Here is a 5,962-nt window from a genome sequence, read left to right as displayed (position 1 = left end):
AGACTGTCATTTGACGTCTTTGTTCAGAGGGTGGAGAGACTGCGGATTGGTCCTTTCTCTGAACAGCAACCAGCTGTGCTTCAGTCCATTGGCTGCATTCAGAGCGCGGGACTGGACCAGAGCAAGCGCAGTGTGCATCCGCCCTGGTCTCTAAGGGCCGCCTAGTCAAGGAAGCCCGCCAATCGAGTGGGTGTGGTCCTCTACTCTCCAGGGATCTCCTTTTAGAGCCTAGTCAAATGAGGTATGCTAACTGGACTCAGTGGGAAGCTGAGGAGCCAGGACTAGATCTGGGTTCCCTCCTGGTTTCAGGCAGGTCCAGGGATTTTCTTCCAAATAGCAAGAGAGACCAGGGCAGCAGGTTAGTGACATGCTTTCTGGCTGCAGGCAGGAAGAGAATGAGCTAGGAGGAGGAAGGCTGGAGGACTCAGGGCCTTTCTAGGGGGTAACATCCCCACAGCAGACCAGCTTCAGTACTTGAACAAATCAGAAAGAAGCTGCAAATCCTTGTCAAAGACTCATTTTTCAAAAATGTATTAAATTTATTATTTGTGTGTAATATGTGTATGTGTGTGTATGCCACATGTCACAACTTTCAGGAATTCAGGCTCTTTCCTACCATGTGAGTCTAGTGGATCAAACTCAGTCAGACTTGGCAGCAGATGCTGAGTCATCTCGATGACCTAATAAATTGATTTTTTTCCAGATGTGCATCATTGGGAGTAAATATTTTCTACTCATAAAGAGAGTGTCCACTCCAGAAATATGAGCTGTGATTAAAAAGGAGGAAGAGGAGGGAGGGAGCCAGGCAGGGAGTGGGAAGAGATTACTGGGAGACACAACTGTTATGGGGCAAGAAGGAGGATGCTTAGGGCATGGCTAAAGAACTAGGGCAGTGGAAAGTCCCAGGAATCTATAAGGGTGACCCCAGCAATGGGGGATACAGAGCCTGAACCAGTAATCTTCTATAACTGGACAAGATTTCCAATGAACAGTTTGGGACACTAACCCAGCCACAAAGCATTCTACCTACAAATTGTCCTGCCTACAAGATAGTCTGGGGAAAAGTGGTGCAGAAATTGTGGAGGTGGCCAGGGATGACTGGTCCATCTTGAGACCCATATCATGTGAGGAAGCCAACCCCTGACACTACTAAAGATATTCATTCATACTTGCAGACAGACGCCTAACATAATCATTAGCAGAAAGGCTTTACCCAGCAATGAATGGAAACACAGATGCAGAAACCCACAGCCAAACATTAGGAAGAGCTTGGGCAATCCTGCAGAAGAAAGGGAGGAAGATGGTAGGAGTCAGAGGGGTCAAGCATACCACAAGAAAACCCACAGAATCAACTAACCTGTTTCCATAGCAGCTCACAGAGACTGAGCAGATTACAACTATTGCTACCACCTTGGAGAACCCAAACATCTCTGAAAACCTAAAACATATATCTAGCTATATGCTCTTTTCCACATCTACCACACCCCAGAGTTTGTAGTTCACATAGATTCTAGAATGGTTTTTAACAATGTAAGTCAGTTTACATCATTACTCAGTCCCACAGTCTCCCTCTAGACTAGATTTTACACATTTGTGACAAAACTCAAGACTTCCTGTGGCCTACCAGATGATTTTCACATGCATGTGCTAGCACAGCTGTGGCGTGGTTCTTTCTAGGGTATATTTTATGTTCAGAAGAAGTGAGATGATTTTAAAAACATTGTCTGCTAAGAAGGGAATTTGTACAATATTCACTCCTGGATAGTTTCTTCATGATATTATGTAACTCATACAGAGAGTCAAATGGGAGCCATCTGAAGACTGTTTACGTTTTAAACACACCCACCTTCCTTATTTCAATAGCAATTAGACTGCCTATACCAGATTGCTTCTTGGGTCCATTTGCTTGGAAAATCTTTTTCTAGCCCTTTACTATGAAGTAATGTCTGTCTTTGATGTCAGAGTATATTTACTTATTATATGCAGCAGAATGATGGATCTTGTTTTCACGTCCATTTTGCTAGCTTGTGTCTTTTTATTGGGAAATTGAGTCCATTGATATTGAGAGATATTAATGACCAAATGATTTGTAATTCCTGTTATTTTTAAATTGATCGTGGTAGTGTGAGATATTCAGAGCCTAATACTCTTAGGCTCTGTCATGGCAAATGATTGTGTCCTCTGAAACTAAAATGTTTTTTATTATATCAAAACTGCAGATAAATGCCATGCATTTGAGGTGCAATGTCAAAACATTTTCTTTTTTTTTTCTTGTGTGTGTGTGTCCAGGTTTTAGAAAGCAAGGCATCAAAATAGCTAGAAAATCCATGACAAGTGGAGATGAGTTTATTTCTCTCCTACCCTGTAACAGCAGGCTTGAGGAACACATGTGACACGTCTTTCACTTTCAGTTCATCAGGCAGAAACAGTGGCACAATGCTGTGATCCCATCATCACAGGGTACAGAATAGAAGATTGTGAATTTGAGACCAAAGTGAACTGTATAATACTTCAAAAAGGGAAAAAACATCCTTTTTAAAGAATTCTATATTTATCCAGAAATATTTAAATGTATGGAGGTCTATTACCATATTCCCATGTTTGCAATAAGGGTGTTTCTGACGAAATCTAAACTGCAGGGATGCATTTTGAGAGACTCTGCCTGGACAGAGAAGATTTATATTGCTTTGCATTCTTCTTTCTGTTTAACGGAGAATGTTACTGTCATTACAAATGATGACAGCCTTAATTTTTAACCAAGCTCCCACTTTGCTAATTGCATGACTAGCTAGTGACTTTGCTGATGTGCAAACCCGTTGACTGTTGGCATCCTTCTCATGATGGATATGACTTAGAGAAAATGAGTCTTTTAGAGAAACTAAGACAGATTCTGTCTTCGTTTCCTTTTTCTATTGCTTTAGTGAAATACCCCAACAGAAGCAACTTAAAATCAGAAAGGTTTGTTTGACTCACAGATTGCTATAACCCCTCATGGGCAGGAAGTCTCAGCAGCAGAACCTGGAGAGAGTGATGTTGCATCTGCAGTGAATAGTAGAGAGCAGTTCAGGCATGCTCAGCCCCCCTCTCCCCCCATCAACATAAACAATACAGGGTTTAACCTAGGGAATATTGCCAGCATGTCTAGGCTGTTTCTTACCAAAATTTATGTAATTAAGAAACCCACATGCATGCACAGAGACCCATCTCCTGATGACTCTAGGTTCTTTTAAAGCAGACTATAAACAATAACGGTCAACACTTTTTGTTTTCATTGAGACTTTCCTCCTTACAGACCTTGACTTATGTCCTCTCATTTCCCTCTTTCCTGGTTCTTAAGATAAAGTTCTATAAAAATGGGAGATGATGGAAACTTACGAAAGAATGTATAGTCTACCAGGAGTCATCAAAGAGGAGCTAAAACTAGCAGGTGATCTTCCTCAATTGGTTCCACCATGAACTGTTAAAGTTATTGATGGATTTGCTTCTCTAGGCAAGACCAAGAATATTACATTTTAGGAAAAATTCCTGCTATTAATATGATTTTACTATTATTATTAAATATATATAACAATCCCTAGGTGTTAGCCCACCCTTTTGAGCAGAACTTTGCAGAAAAACAAAGATGTAGTAATCTTATAGTGATGCTATGTAGGTCTTAATTATTAATGATGATTATATAAGAATTCTTGAAATAATATTAGTAATTATTAAGATATTTTATAATAGGACTGTTATTAAGTTCTCTCTGATGTCAAAACTGCAGTGAGAACTCTGCCAGTCTTCAAGACTCATGAGTTAATTGCTTATGAGATAGCAAGAATACATCTACAACTTAGAACACATTCCAAGAGGTTGTAAAGCCACTAACCAAAAGTCATAAAAAGGGAACTAACAGTTTACTATAGATGCAAGGACAGAAGATAAAATATCAACTGAGTTTATCTAAACAAAAATGGGGACAATGGGGAAATGGAAGTGAAAGAGATCTCTAGTAAATATACATGGCCCCCCATTTGAGACAAGGGCATCCATCTTCAAAATTTTAACCCAGAATTGTTCCTGTCTAAAGGAAATACAGGGACAAAAATGGAGCAGACACTGAAGGAAAGGCCACCCAGTGATCAGACCAACATGGGATCCATCCTATGCATGTAGCCCAAGTCCTGACACTATTACTGAGGCCATGTTGTGTGTGCAGACAAGAGCCTGGCATGGCTACACTCTAAAAGGCTCTACCAGCAACTGATTGAGACAAATGCAGATGCTTTCAGCCAACCATTGAATTGAGATCAGACGCCAATATGGAAGAGTTGGAGAAAGGATTGAGGGTGCTGAAGGAGATGGCAACACCATGGGAAGAATAACAGTGTCAACTAACCCAGACCCCTCAGAGCTCCCAGAGACTAACCCCAAAACCATGGAGCATACATGGACTGGTTCATTTCCCTGGGCACATATGTCAAAGAGGACTGCCTTGTATGGCCTCATTAGGAGAGGATGCCCTTAGTCCTGTGGAAACTTGATGCCTCAGGGAAGAGGGATGCTGGTAGGGGTGAGATAGGGGGTGGGCAGGTGGGAGGCACCCTCTGAGAGGCTGGGAGGATGGGATGAAGGACTTGGGGAGAGGGAACCAGGAAGAGGGACAACTTTTGAAATGTACATATATAAAGTAATTTAATTTTAAAATGCCAAAGGATATAACCAACACCAAAGGCCAAAAGACCACTTTCACCTGAGAAAACTTGGCAAGATCAGACTCCTCCCCCAAATATGAAAAATACCTTTGGTGTGAACCATAGGAAACACACACACACACAAAAACATGAAATATGTGCTCATTCATGGGGAGTACATTCATGGGACAAGTAGCTTATATGCACAACTCAACACTCTCAGTCCTGCCAAAGACAAGATAGAAAGTCAATAGGGCAAAGAAATGCTGGTGTGGCAAAGAAGAAATTGAAGGATACACAAATCATGCCATGCCCCTCTGCTGTTTTCTAGATGGCAGCTACATAGTCATTGCATTTAGTCAATGTAAAAGTAAAACAGAGGAAAATAAACGATTGTTTGAACCCCAGGACCAAGCATCTACCAATTGTGTCCAATTTTATATTCATGCAAGTTTGGAAGAAAAAGAAAAGGGTTCTGAAATGTAGAAAATTCACAAAGAGGGGAACAAACTGTTGTCTGTGGCTTCAAGGGAGAACTCATCAGGGACTCTGAGGAAGGATGGCAGGTTTTGTTCCTTCATAGAGAGTGACCACTGGAAACACATTTTAAAAGCAGGACAGCATCTTAGAAAACACTCAACAATACCACTCTCCTATTCCCAAGCCCTTCCCCAGAGCTCCCAGAGACTAAACCACCAACCAAAGAGTAATTTGAAAGGGACCCATGGCTCCAGCTGCACATATAACAGAGTTCTGTGATGTTGAACAAAAGACTAACCTACATGCAATTTCAATTTTTTTATATGTAATGGAGGACTAATAATAGCTTCCGTTGGAACTGAACAAACTATGCAAGTCTATTGATATGAAAAGCACTTAAAATGTGCTACAGAATAGCATATACCTACACTATTCATTTATTGCTTATGTGTTTTTTGAAATGTTTTTGAGTCCACGAGAATACTATATCTGATGTCATGCCCCAGCATGGTTTAATACAGAGGTATTGAATACAGGTATTTCTCCCATCCTCAAATGGTGTTTGTTTTTGTAGTGGTATTCAGCACTACTAAACAGGATAATTTGCTTTAAAGATACCAATAAAAATACTCTTCAAACAAAACCCCCAATTAGTAAACTTAATTATCATTTTGGGTTTCTAATTATCATTTTGGATCAGCTTTCTTGATTTCTTTTTTTATACTTGTTTCAAACTTCTTTTGTTTCCAAGGTTTACTGGCTGTTTTCCTGCCTGTTTCATGCATGTTTATCATCCCTCACCTCTATCT

General features: G+C 40.5%; 1 pseudogene; it reads left to right on the top strand.

Moving 5' to 3' along the window:
- On the top strand, nucleotides 4,674-5,322 carry Gm16274 (predicted gene 16274; annotated as a pseudogene).

The sequence above is a fragment of the Mus musculus genome, chromosome 19 (assembly GCF_000001635.26).
Source record: "Mus musculus strain C57BL/6J chromosome 19, GRCm38.p6 C57BL/6J".
NCBI lineage: Eukaryota > Metazoa > Chordata > Mammalia > Rodentia > Muridae > Mus > Mus musculus.
The sequence above is the reverse complement of the archived record's forward strand: the minus strand, read 5'-3'. Positions and strand labels throughout refer to the sequence as shown.